This window comes from Amblyomma mixtum, chromosome 10, assembly GCF_055824585.1.
Source record: "Amblyomma mixtum isolate Tamu chromosome 10, ASM5582458v1, whole genome shotgun sequence".
In the NCBI taxonomy this organism is placed as follows: Eukaryota; Metazoa; Arthropoda; class Arachnida; order Ixodida; family Ixodidae; genus Amblyomma; species Amblyomma mixtum.
In genome coordinates this window covers 128,251,587-128,265,366 of record NC_143021.1, presented here as the reverse complement: position 1 = coordinate 128,265,366, position 13,780 = coordinate 128,251,587, and the positions used below count along the sequence as shown (strand labels likewise).

At 44.7% G+C, this 13,780-nt stretch overlaps 1 long non-coding RNA gene across 2 annotated transcripts; it reads right to left on the bottom strand.

The window, feature by feature from the left end:
• Positions 1 to 730: 730 nt before the first annotated feature.
• LOC149326914 (uncharacterized) lies at positions 731 to 7,732 on the bottom strand. Of its 2 annotated transcripts, XR_016286036.1 has the most exons (4): positions 7,669 to 7,732; positions 6,315 to 6,422; positions 3,040 to 3,087; positions 731 to 772 (listed from the first exon to the last, which is right to left on the bottom strand). It is a non-coding gene; the product is annotated as an uncharacterized LOC149326914 (long non-coding RNA). The 2 variants fall into 2 exon arrangements; XR_016286035.1 differs by lacking the exon at positions 731 to 772 and having other exon boundaries at positions 2,403 to 3,087.
• Positions 7,733 to 13,780: the final 6,048 nt, after the last annotated feature.

Sequence of the window (13,780 nt, the reverse complement as noted above, 5' to 3'; positions counted from 1 at the left end):
TCTCAGTGTCGGAGGAATGCGGAGGGGTCAGCGGTCAAAGTGGCTGACGTCAGAGCGGGGGGAAAGGAAAGCGCGCAGGCCTTGAGAATTCTCAGACCCAGGAAAAGCAGAGAACCCTATTGAAAATATTGAGCGTGAATTCTGCGTGCCTATCTTTGCGTGTTTATTGCCACGCAAAATGCGACGATTGAACGAGGTCGCAGAACGCGAGACATATTTCACATAATTTGCGCAAGCTGAGCAAGCTCGCAAACGCGAGACATCTCTCACATAAGTGCGCAAGCCGCGTAAGGCTCGTACAGCAGGAGACATCCTCGCGTAATATGCGCAAGCCGGGTGAGGCTTCCAGAATGTCCGAGTGCCAAGGGTGAGTCCCAGAATGTTCAAGAGCCGAGTCTGGCTCACAGAGCACTAGACAGTGTCTAATGGAGTTACCATCATGATGCCGATAATACCTTGCATGGCTGCAAGGCTCCTACATCACTGCTCAACACGGTACGCTAATGTACTGCATTAAGGCCTCCTCATCTGTCTGTCACTGCCTCATTCAGCATGCATGTTGTGAGATAACAAGCTTTGCAGAAACGGTGCTTCGTGGGATGGTTCTCATGTGTGTAGCATGCTTGCAAAAGGACATAGATAAGGTCACCTTAACTGGCTTTATTAATGCCACATCCCTCATGATGGGTGCCACACAGTGGCTAAACAATTTCTTCAGTTTCTCCAAGTCCAGCAGGTTGGCGTCTTGATACAGATTCTCACTATGCAGCACCTGCAAAAAGGTAGGAGTATATGCAAAAAAATTCAGTTAATCTGTTTTCTGGAAATTCCAGAAAAGGGCACAAGTACTTCTTCCATTAATGAACTAATGATGATTTCGAAAAGTTTCAGGTTTGAAATACAGACACTGGAAAACCCGACTCAAGCACGCAGACTGCTCAGCATCAAACCTGCACAAAATCTAATAACCGTGTCACACAGGCATTTTGAAGGCTTTCAAATGGCTATTAACTCAGTGGCACTTGAATACAGCTAAATGGGCATTTCCAATAGCCACTGAGTCCCTAGAACAGTGTGGACATCTATTAAGATTTTGAAGGCTTTTCAGTGGTAGAAATTTGCACTCAGACATGGAGCACTCGCAACTATACATGAAGGAATAAAATCAAAGCAATTTAATCGCTCAAAGAATACTCAACATGAAATGTACAACTTATTTCACTAAAAAAAAAGAAGGCTGGCCACAAAACACTGCAGCAAGCATATTATTACTGTTGCCAATAGCACAAAAACAATGAATACCACCTTTTCAAAACTGTGTGAGCGCTACAACAGCTTCCCAGCAAAATTATCAACTGTGACAGTGGCGCCACAGCAGCTTGGTGCCAGATGATGAAATATCTCTACGGCGATCAAGTATTCTGTGTAGCAGTGCCATAACTCCCGAGTTGAAGTGCAAATCTCGAAGCTCAATCTCCCACCTCAACTGTTATCTTTAAATACATATTTAAATTCATTGGAGCGTGCTGCAGAAGTAAGTGGTCAGATCATTCGAGAGGATACCTGCAAGCTATCTCAGGAGACGAAAGATCTGATGAAGAAACGCCAAAGCATGAGGACGTCTAACTTGAGAGATAGAATAGAACTAGGAGATCTATCGAAGTTATTTATAAGTGCAAGGTAGCCAACATAAGAAAGTTTAACATGGAGAAACCTAGCATGCTCTAAAGCATGGAGGTAGCTTAAATCAGTGAAGAGAAAACTAATCACAGGTAAAAACCAGATGTATGCGCTAAAAGACAAAGAGGGCAATGTCATAAGCAATATGGATAAGATAGTTAAAGTAGCCGAAGAGTTCTGCACAAATCTCTACAGTAGTGAATGTAATCAGAATGTTACGGAGAGAGGCAGTAGAGCATAGCAATGGGACATCCCGCCAGTAACGAGGGAGGAAGTAAAGAAAGCCTCAGGAGCAATGCAAAGGGGCAAAGCAGCTGGTGAGGATCAGGTAACAGCAGATTTGTTGAAGGACGGAGGAGAGATTGTGCTAGAGAAACTAGCCACCCTGTACACGCTTGCCTCGTGACCACGAGCGTATCAGGAGCTTGGAAGAATGCGAACATTATTTTAATTCATAAGAAAGAAGATGTCAAGGACTTGAAGATTTACAGACCGATCAGCTTACTATCGATTGCCTACAAGGTATTTACTAAGGTAATCACTAATAGAGTCAGGACAACCTTCGAATTCAATCAACCAAATGATCAGGCAGGCTTTCGTAAAGGATACTCAACAAGAGACCACATTCATGCAATCAATCAGGTGATAGAGAAATGGGCAGAATATAACCAACCCCAATATATAGCCTTCATTGACTACCAGACAGCCATTGACTCGGTGGAACCACAGCTGCCATGCAGGCATTGTGGAATCAGGGTGTAGAAGAGTGTTATGTGAAAATATTGGAAGATATTTATAACGACTGCACAGCTACCATAGTTCTCCATAAGGTCAGCAATAAAATTCCTCTATATTCCGAGTTTTCTAAAACCACCATCATTTTTTGGCACCGTGACCATATCATACAAGAATGTGAGACCTACTGCATGCCTAAAGAAAATATGTGTGTAAGCCAAGCATCAGCCGTTGTATGCAATAAGAAGTCTAAGTGAAAAAGATTCGATGTAAATTAGAGAAAGCCTTGCCATTTTTGTACTTCTGCTTCTATGACTGCTTGCTGGATTTTTTTCTTTAGTTGGAAGCATTCTTCCATCCCTTATCTCTATACACTATTCCTCTGCCAAATGACTGAGTAACCCAAATAGCAATTCCTAAGTAGGGAGGGGGCCTTCCACAGTGACCACACAGGGGCCTTCAAGTTCTTGCAGCAATCAAAACATCCCTTTGTAACACTGGCCTTGAATGCACCACTATACTTTTGTGGCAGGCCAAATACTTATACAATTTATGTTTTAAAACCACACAGAAATCCACAACTGCCATTATGAAAACAACCTAGGAATGTAACCATAAGCGTACCTGGCCAGCATGATCAGCATGGAAAGGCGCCCAGCTTGTGTGCAGCTCCTAAAATGAAAGCAAATTCACATGATTAATTGCAATTTCCACAGAGACATTCTTGAAAAATCATGTTTTTGCACCACTCAGCCTCAAGCCTGCCTTCTTGCTCCTGCAGCAATGAGGCAAATCTGAGCACAGCTTGGGGTGAGCTGGTGGTATCACATTACGCACCTGACACTACATGCATCAATCCATTTGTATGATTGAATTTCAGAATGGCGAAAAAGACACACACACAGGAAAAAATGGTGGGTGGATGAGATTAAGAAGTTTGTGGGGATACAGTGGCCGCAAGTGGCAAAGGACAGGGTTAATTGGAGAGACATGGGAGAGGCCTTTGCCCTACAGTGGGTGTAGTCAGGCTGCTGCTGCTGCTGATGATGATGATGATGATGATGATGACAGCCTGAGCACACCTACAAAGTAAAACTGTGATCTCGACCCAGCAGCACTTTACTGTGTTGAAAGAGAACAGGTACAATTGAATTACTGCATTACCTTGTTATTATCATTAAAAAGTACAGGGCTCTAAGGACTTCCTAATTTACATCGAAACGAATGGGTTCCAGTGAACTTTCACGGATTACACTAACAGGCACTGAAAATCCAACACAGCTGCCCAAGAGAATATAGGCAGCCGCGCTAGCCTTCTTTTGTGCTATGCTACCTGATACCAGATTAAAATTCCAGAGCAATTTACTCATACTCTAGCACTGGGATACGTTATGCCCCAGACTGATGCAGCTGTGTACACAAATGCAGGTGCAATAGAAAACCCACATCACAAATTTGGCTAGTCTGGTCGGCCAAGCATGGGCCAGCTGATAGCACGAAGCAGCAGGTGCGACACATACCATCATCATCAGCCTGACTAGGCCCACTGCAGGGCAAAGGACTCACCCATGTCTCCACATTAACCCTGTCCTTTGCTAGGTGTGGCCACCATATCCCCGCAAACTTGTTAATCTCATCCGCCCATCTAACTTTCTGCCGCCCCCTGCTACGCTTGACTTCTCTTGGAATCCACTCCATTACCCTTAAGGACCAGCGGTTATGTTGTCTTCCCATTACAAGCCCCGCCCAGGCCCGTTTCTTCCTCTTAATTTCAAGTAGCATGTCATTAACCCGCGTTTGTTCCCTCACCCACTCCGCCCCCTTTTGGTCTCTTAATGTTAGACTTATCATTTTTCTTTCCATAGCTCACTTTGCTGTCCTTATCGTTTGGCACGTGTTTTTTTCTTTGTAATAAGGCATAAAGTATTATACACGGATTACCACATGGCATCGTCCTATGACCGCTAAATAATTTATAATCAAATTTCTTTCTCCTGCTGTATTTGTTTCGGTTTCAACAGCTGAATGATGGCTGTGACGTCAAAGCGAGGTTATTGGTCACGTGAGGCATGAAAAACTGCAATACAATTGGTACTTCTGGCTCTTAAGGAATGCTGGCGTCAGCGCTGTAGCGAATTAAAATGACGAAGCAGCGATTATAAGTGCAGTTTTCCCACGCCTCACATGACCTATAACCTCTCTTTGATGTCATAGCTATAGTCAAATTGTTCACCGAAACAGGATGGCAGAAAAAGTTGATTATAAATTATTTAGCGCTATCACGCGAATACCAGATGGTGATTCATGCATAGTAGTGTCTTCCGCACCATTATAGAGAAGAAAACATGCCATCAAGATTAGGTGTCTACACTCTTTTAAGCTGAACTCTCTTCATTAGCCTCCAAGTTTCTGTCCCAAAAGTGAGAAACATGCAAGCTAAAGAAAAGATTTCAGCTTAAGTACCAAAGTGGCTCTAATCACACATGAAGCGGAAAAACTCTCGACACTTGAACAGAGAACAAATAGGAATTCCAACAAAATTTTAGATTCTTGTAAGGCTATCAAGCATTTCTGAATATTGTAAACTGCACTTTCACACATACAGTACGCATGTATGCCAAGCTCACATTCAGTAGCTCTGTTTACCGGCTGTAATTATCACGGTCTGAGCTCAGTTACAGATTTAAAACCAGCCAAAAGATGCAACACAGGAAAAGAGAAGAAAACAGGTTGGACTATCAATTTAATTTTTTGTGAAGGAAAAGAAGGCTCGCATGAAGATGCGCCACACATGACCCACACCAGCGAAAGGCAGGACAACAAATAACTGTCACTGATATACAAGCACGTCATCTAAAAGAGAAAATTCTTTTGCGTTGAAGATTGACTAATGGCTTCGCTACTCATACAGCCGTTGCCTTGGAGATATGCATCAAATACCTTACAGATTTGTTTACCACTTCTATACACCACTGAAGTGTCACAGAAATCAGGCGTACACACTGATGGGTCATCTTATGATTTACACTCACGACATTGGCACTTTAGTGCCAGATTAGAAGCTGCCTTCCCCCTAACAAGTTAGTGCTCACTCAGGAACACATTAAAGACACCTGCACATATCCCTGAAGTAGTTTCTTGCACAAGCTAGCGGAATGTGATAAACCACTTCCTGCAAGTCCTGAACCTAGTTTTATGGCATACCATACTGCTATCCCGGTTTTAACAGCAGCGCAAAGGCCATCAACACAATGATTGGCGCAAAAATTACATTTAAAAATTTTCCCGCCACTCGATTTGAACTCATGAAGTCTACACAAAGGACTCCATGATAACCGTTCTGAGGTGAATGGCAGTTCAGCCTAGCCTCTGGAATCTGTGCCAAAAAAAACGGAGTCAGCGCATCGCAATTTACTTCCGAAATCAGCCGGTGGTGATGAAAATTGTATGTTTTGCTTTCTCTGGCTTATAAAGCTCCACTTTCAGAAAAAGTGTCGTCTTTGTGGTTAGGATGCGGAACTTCATCATCACAGGTCAACTTCAGCTTGCCATCAGTGTCCCTTTAATGCCTCAAAGTTGAACAATAGCTCCATTCATAGAGGAGGGCTGTGCATAAATTTCGACCACCAAAGATTCTTTAACATGCACTGACATTGCATAACACACGAGCAAATATGCATTTCGCCTTGTCGAAACGAAGCCACCACAATTCAATCCCGCGTCTTTGGGCTCAGTAGCCGAACACCAATGCAGTAGGCCACAGCAGCAGGTGAAAAACAAAAGAGAGTCCTTAATAGGCAACCTAACTTGCGAAAATCAACATAACGAGGGGTCACACAAGTAGCAGTGGACTAGGAAAATAAAAGCTACTTGAGTCGGAAGATGTCTTCAGTGCTTACCTCAAAAGCCTGCTTGCTTGCTGGGCATCCTAGCACCAAGTGAAAGGCTGGCACAGCCATACTGGAGAGCTTGGAAGAGGCATTGCTGGTAAAGCTATGTGGAGATTGCTGCAAGGTAAAAAGACACATTTAACAGCAGCACAGTGCAAAAAATGGACTAGAATCAAGCATGTAAGGCAAAATGCAAGGCACAAAAAGGAGCCGGTCGCAGAATGGAACACAACTGTTTAACCACATTTCGAAGTGGGCCAGGCAACAAGAAATTCATAACCACGGCAGTCATTCACAAGCTAGCCTCAGACGAGACATCACTTGCATATCGATATCCAGCATCGTTTCTACAATACATGCCACCATTCAAAAGAACAGACCACAGCAGAACGATATTTTCAGTAGAAGGCTGGTTTGCTTCAAATTCTGCATGCGTCCCTCAATTTGAAATCTGGCATGATTAGCACTGATTTCACATTCTCACAGGTATGATGAATTAATAGTGCCAATTGCAGAAAAACCACACTTTTTCCTTTAACATCAAATAAGGTATTGGAGAGGTACCTCAGCATATTTAAGTCAAAGTCAGATTTATTTGCGCCATTGGTTATAATCATGAAACAATCAAGTTTATTCTTCGTACCTATTAAAGGCTCAATTACCCTTAAATTTCACTGCAACTTCGGGATTTAGGGCAAATGGAGCTAGGGCACCTGTGTGCATTTTGCAGTTGTTTGTACCATTTCAGCTCCGAGCCAAAGTATGAAAAAGCGAATGCCAAAATAGAGGCGGAAAACTTCAGAGCAATTTGTTTTTATCTCACCGTTCTGCTATTCAAGGCTCGACTATAAGTACGAACGCAGCTGGATCATATGCAGCTTCGTACCTTAAATACACAATTTATAAAAGTACAAGTGAAATACAAGTGAAAGAGGAGGAAGCTCAATCCTAACGCATACAGCTGAATCGCAGTCTACGTAGTTAAACTGCTCGAGCGCTGTTACTTCAATTACTGCGTAACATGCGGCGAGAATGTAAAGCCCGAGCCGAAGATCTATTGGTGGGCACATATTCCATTCTCGGCGAGAGATGAATGGCAGTACGGCGGCAGTACGGCGCCGATATCGTGCACCCCGCGATCGGATCAGCTGTGCATATTTGCATGGCATACTGACCATGACCGTATGACCACTGACACTACACGCGCATTCATGCCCGTGCGCCGCCAGCAAACAACCTTTCAGCGCTGCGTGCTGCCGCGATAGGCACTGCGTCTTCGCGTCTCTGTACTAGCTGTGTTGACGTGGCCAGTTGTGCGCAAAGGCTTTGAAATAATGAACAGGTTCGAAGAAAATTAACTTACCCCCAAGATGCGAGATGTCACCCGGGTAGTGGTCTCCCACCAGCTGCTCCGCCATGGAGGAAATGAGCCCCACCGTCAGCATAGCGTTTCCAGTGAAGGCGCGCAAAGGACGACGCGCTATCCGTCGAGCCGCTGACGCTATCCGTCGAGCCCGCTGAGCCCGCTATAAACACAGGTTTACTCAGCACCTTACCACGTTTTCGTACATCGCACCAGCGAATTTCACTGCTGTCGGCACATCACATATCGGAAGAGTGACAAATGCTCATTCCCGCGATGGTTCATGCCCTCGGCACCACAAAGGACCACGACAAACGTAGTAACGCTGACCGCCATGCTGTCCCTCCCCAGACGCTGCGTTCGTTGGCTAGCGCTTCGGCCAGTTCCGGCTTCCTTCGGCCCGTTTAGAAAGCATCGCCTCCAGGCATTCCTTCAGGTCGCCTCTTTCGGGCTCTATGCTTTTGGGCAGTGCGATAGCAAAGGACTAAAACCGAATGAAACTTTCGTTACAAAAATAATTAAGTTCTTGTGCACATATTAGCATTAAAGACTTGAGAAATTTGTGACGCATGGACGCATTAATATGCGTGTCGGTACATTCGTGCGTGCGTGCGTGCGTGAGTGGGCATGGTCTAGCGCGTCAAATCCAAAGCCTATCCGACATGCTGCATGGTTTCTGAGATCACCGCCGTGAGCTTCGCTTGTTTTCTTGTGCTGCTGCTGGGCGGTCTTGCGCGCTGCTGTTACTGTGCTGGAATCGCAAAAGAAGAAGGATTACCGGTGTGTGCTGCCGGTGGGCGCGCTCTCATCCAAGAGTGGTAGCAGCTCCCAATTAAGCGATCCGTCGGGGCATATGTGTTATGGATGTCTGGTCGACAACGATAATGAGGTCAGCAGTGCGGTGCCGTCGTTTGATGAGTCGAACCTTTCGGCCTATTGCACTGCTAACTTCGTTGCAAAAATGCCTGGCTCATAAGCAGCGACAGTGGCCATTGTTTCTGTGGTGTGTTTCGATTACAAGACGGCGCCCTTCTACAGTGTGGCTTCCTTGGAAACTTATTCGGCGGTGTGCCTGCAACGCCTATCGCTGTCAGCTCAAACTGACCGCCTGCGAGCGCTGCCTTCTTTTGCGATGTGAACGGTGACGGGACACTTACTGCCTGTGGCCGGAGCTTATAGCAAAAGCGAAGAGTGTTTTGTGTGAAGGTTTGACGAAGTGCGTGTGTCAGTCTGGACCTTTAGCAAGTCATACGAGATGCGACATGCAAAAGTGGTCCACCAGTCGCTTCAGCAGAAAGGAGTGCGGATGTTTTTTTACGTTACTTCAATCGAGAACTGCCCATGCAAATATTTCAACTCGTCTCTTGCCTAAACAGCATAGTAAAGAAGCTAAAGCAACAAAACTGCTGTTTCCATGCTGTATATTGATTCCGCACTCGTGCTAGAGGTGGGAAATATGTAGCAGTTATTGGCGGAGTTACAGCCTATGAAGCACGTGCAGCTTCATGTAATTGCAGGTTAGGATATGCGCCTTACATGGTATTGACTTTGTAACCAGACATAGCCATCTCTCAACTAAAAGAAATGTTCTTGCTATAGGATTCTGCAGCATTATGTATGCTTCTGGACACTGAATACCGGGTGCGTCACCTCTCTTGAAAGCACTCAGATTTGTGTACTTATCAGTACGTTTGAGATGAGAAAATTTTATCAGCTTCTTTTCTTTATTTTATAATTAGCTACACAGCATGTCGCAAAAAAAAATGTTTTAAGGAAAAGTATTTCAGTTTAGAGTAGAACAGTTCAACAAAGTTGTTTTGGGCATTCTGGTAACTTCAAGATGGTATCTGATGGTTGCATACAGACGCGCAAGTCAAACCTCAAAGGGCATCAAACTTAACAGTACCCCTGAGCTTATCCTTTCGTGCTTTTTATGTGTGTGTAGATCACCTGGGGAAGTTCAGTATTGGATGTTGGATTTCATAGTTCTGCTACAACTTTTATCTTCCTTTCTACACATGAAACATGACTGAACTTGATTGCATTCCCCAAGCAAATACCTGACGCCTTACAAGCGTTCCTTACTGTGCACAGTTGTCCCAGTGCATTATATCCACTCATGTGCAGCACACTGTTGTGTTGCTCTTGGTCTCCGAATGTGCTCTCAGCAATATGATGGAATCATAGTCCATCCAGATGGTCTTTGTGGTAGTGCAAATTTCAAAACAGACTGAAGAAGAATGAAGAGTGTGATACTTCGTCATGCATCATGCAATGCTGGTGCTAATCAGGCAACATGTGTGGTATATATACTTCGCACATTTGAGATTCATTGGATTTGGTCTGGAGCCATACTGGGAATTAATTAATCGATCTGTGATTTGTCACTGAAATTGAAAGAGGGCACTAATTTCTGAACTTTTGACACCAACTGTGAATTCAAAACTGTCTTTTCGTGTAGGCTTACATGGCCTTTTTACGTGTATGTAAATTTATGCTAATGACTTTGGAAATTGCTTTGGAAATGGTTTTGGAAATTGCCTCGTAACATTCCTGCTACAGCTCACAATTCGCTTTCTGCACGTCATGTTTGATTAAACCTGATTATATCCCCAAGCTTGTTTGTAGCACCTAACAAACACTGTTGCCCTTTCAGAGTTATTCCATTGATTGACTCCTTTCGAGTGCAAGCAACAAATGGTTGTGTTGCTTCTGATTTCGAAATATGGCTGTCTGCATGACGGGCAACAACATAAGTGCTCTGGATGGCTTTCATCATGCATCTATAAGATATCTGTAACTTTCAGAATTGGTTAAAGGAAGAACTGAAGGATGCTGTAAGAGTCATTAGCAGCTTGTTTTTTACATTATTTTACAATGAACTTGCAATGTTGACAAGTTCTTGCTCAGTGTGCATGTTGTCATGTACAGGTCCCTGCAGTATCGAAGGGAACCATTTTGCACTAAAAGATAATTTTTTGGTTATTTGTTTCCTGAAGTTGAAAATGATTAATGGGTACTTACGCCAAGACGAAAATTATAAAACAGCAAAACGTGAGCTTATTGCTCATTATTGAGAAGTAATCATTAACTGAATGCTCGAACTTTGTTTGCTTTCACCCTAAATGGGCCTTTACAGTCTCGACAAGTTGCTACTAAGCAAGCAAACGCACACATGGCCACACGCAGCCTCACTGAGCTTGCTCAGTATGCACATAAGCACGCACAGCTTCGGCAAGCCCCTCTCAGCACGCAGATGTCCACGTACAGAGAGTTCTCCACGAGAGTCCACGATTTTTTACACGCAAAGAGTGTGCGTGAACGTCTATCAGCTCACAGTACGCGCATATGTACACACAGGACGCACAGAATGCGTACAGGTAACGCACAATTTCTGCGCATTCGTGTGCAAAATGAACGTGATTGTACAAAAATCACTGTTCTCGTGCAAACTCACGCAGAGTTTTTTCAATAGGGAAGGCAGTGATGAGAGAAAAAAAAAGCTTTAAAAAAAATTGCGAAGAGACGGGTTACTCGTGTAAGGTTTCTACAGGTGGTTTTTATTTTTATTTTGTTCTCTCGAGCGCTGTATCTTTTAGCTAGCACGAAGCGTCGCCCTTAAGGGAACACCCAAGCTGCCGGCTCCGTTGAATTAACCTTTTCTTCGTCGATAGAAATGTTCTGGGCGATTTGTGATTAGTATTTTATTTATTTTATTTTATTTCTTTATTACATACTGTTGGCCTCTCTTTGAGGCCGTAACAGGATTGGGTGCACATATGCATGAAAAAGTACACAATAAAAGACTGCAGAGAAGGAACTTTTCACTCTCATAGAAAGAAACATGGTAAATGACACATGGTGACAATGTTAACCGTTTTGAAAGTGGTTTGCTACCTTCGACACGAATGCTTCAGGAGTGAGCTGGCTGACAATTTCAGAAGGCAACATATTCCACTCACGGATTACATGCGGGAAGTATGAAAATTTGAATGCATCACTGTGGTATCTATATTCAGATAGATGTTTTTCATGTTTTGTTCTTGTGACACGTGTATTAGGCGTAAGCAGGTATCTAGTTTTATCAAGTTTTGTGTCGTTATTCAAGAGGAGGAACAAGAACTTAAGCCGCAACAGTCTAGCTCGTGTGTGAATTGTAGACAGGCCGGCTTTTTGTAAAAGCAGTGAGGGAGAGTCATGGCGACTGTATTTGTTATAAATGAAGCGGACAGCTTTTCGCTGAACACTTTCTAATCTATCAATATATTGTTTAGTGTGGGGCAACCAGGAAATAATACCGTATTCTATAACTGAGCGGACAAGTGAAATGTAGGCTAACAGTTTTGTTTCAGGTCAAGCAAGTCGAAGGGAACGTTTTATGGTATAAAGCGCGGAATGTGCCTTTGTGGCAATGTGTGTCACGTGGTTGTTCCATCGTAGATCGGAGCTAATAATCACACCAAGATACTTGAATTGCTCTACTTTTGTAAGGGACTTCTGTTCAATTCCATAAGTGAAGTTTAATGGTTGTTTCTTTCTTGTGACGGTCATGCACACGGTTTTCTCCAGGTTGAGGGCCATCTGCCAGTTGTCGCACCATTCCGATATGTACAGCAGAGATTTGTTTAGCAGTATTTGGTCGGCAGAGCTATTGATTTCTTTGTACATCACACAATCATCCGCAAACATACGTACTGTTGCATCAATATTCTTGCACAGATCATTAATAAAGAGAAGGAAAAGAATTGGGGCGAGCACTGACCCTTGTGGCACGCCAGATAATACTGCTGCTAAATCCGACTGGCTGTTTTCAAAACAGACAAACTGTCTGTTTTGAATGTCTTCCTGATGGAGTGAAGGGTGGGGCCGCTCGCGGTGGCGCTTGGACAAGTTGCGTTATCAATGGACTATGACTTGATGAAGAAGAAGTGCAAAGAATTCCTGCACGAAAACCAAGAATTTTATTTCTTCACCGATGCGTCGCTACAGACTGCCGCTAGCGAACATTAAGAAAGCTGCTGCAATCAACGCGACAGTAACAAACCTTTTGGAGCCTCTGGCGCAGTCACCGGTGGCTCGCCATGTTTATCAGCCAGTCGTGAAGTTCTGCACTGTGAAACCCAGAGTAATCTGCGCAGGACTTACGAAGACTGCTGGCGGATGTATACTAGACGTTTGCCCGCACACAGCAGCCCTGGCTTTGTCAGGGTGCTGCACGGGAAGCCAATATGGCGGTTGCGCGCCATTCACCTTCATGCAGCCCCCGCCTTTCATACACAAACTGCATGTTTTGCCACGCTTGGCCCTTTTCTTTTCCTAACCCTTTCAACAAAATCGTGTATGTGTTGATTATCGCACTTATGCGCACGCTTACCCCCCTCCCCCCCCTTCCCCTTAAAAATATCTGCTGGCGTACAACAGTCAATCTGCAGACCAAGCACCAAAACCGCAGCACATATCGCTCTGAATACAGGCTGGTATGTCCGGTTTGAGCTCCGTACCGGACTAGTCTGTCCGGTTTGAGCTTCGAACCGGGAATGGACTGTCCGGTATGAGCTCCGTACCGGAGCGGTCTGTCCGGTTTGGGATCTGTACCGGATCGGTATGAACCGGTATAGCGATCAAACCGGACGGGTCTCGCCGGTATGAGAGTGATACCGGACCGGCATGAAACCGATATGTTCCGGTAAAATCCGGTTTGCCGCGATACCGGATTTTTCAATAGGGTGGCCTTCAACTCAATTTAAAGAAGTGCCGCTTCGGAGCTCGGCAGCTCACCATTCTCGGACATGTCGTGTCCAAGGATGGCGTTCTCCCGGACCCGGCAAAGTTGCGAGCTGTAGCAGAATTTCCGAAACCGACTTCTGTAAAAGACCTCCGCAGCTTCGTGGGCCTCTGCTCCTATTTCCGCCGCTTTGTCCGCAACTTCGCCACTATCATCGACCCTCTGACCAAGCTCCTTTCCGGCCACGACCTTTCGGCCTGGTCGCCAGCCTGTGATGAAGCCTTTACGACACTCCGTCGCCTCTTGACCACTCCGCCAATTCTGCGCCATTTCGACCCTCGTTCTCCGACGGAACTCCACACCGATGCCAGCGGCGTCGGCCTCGGT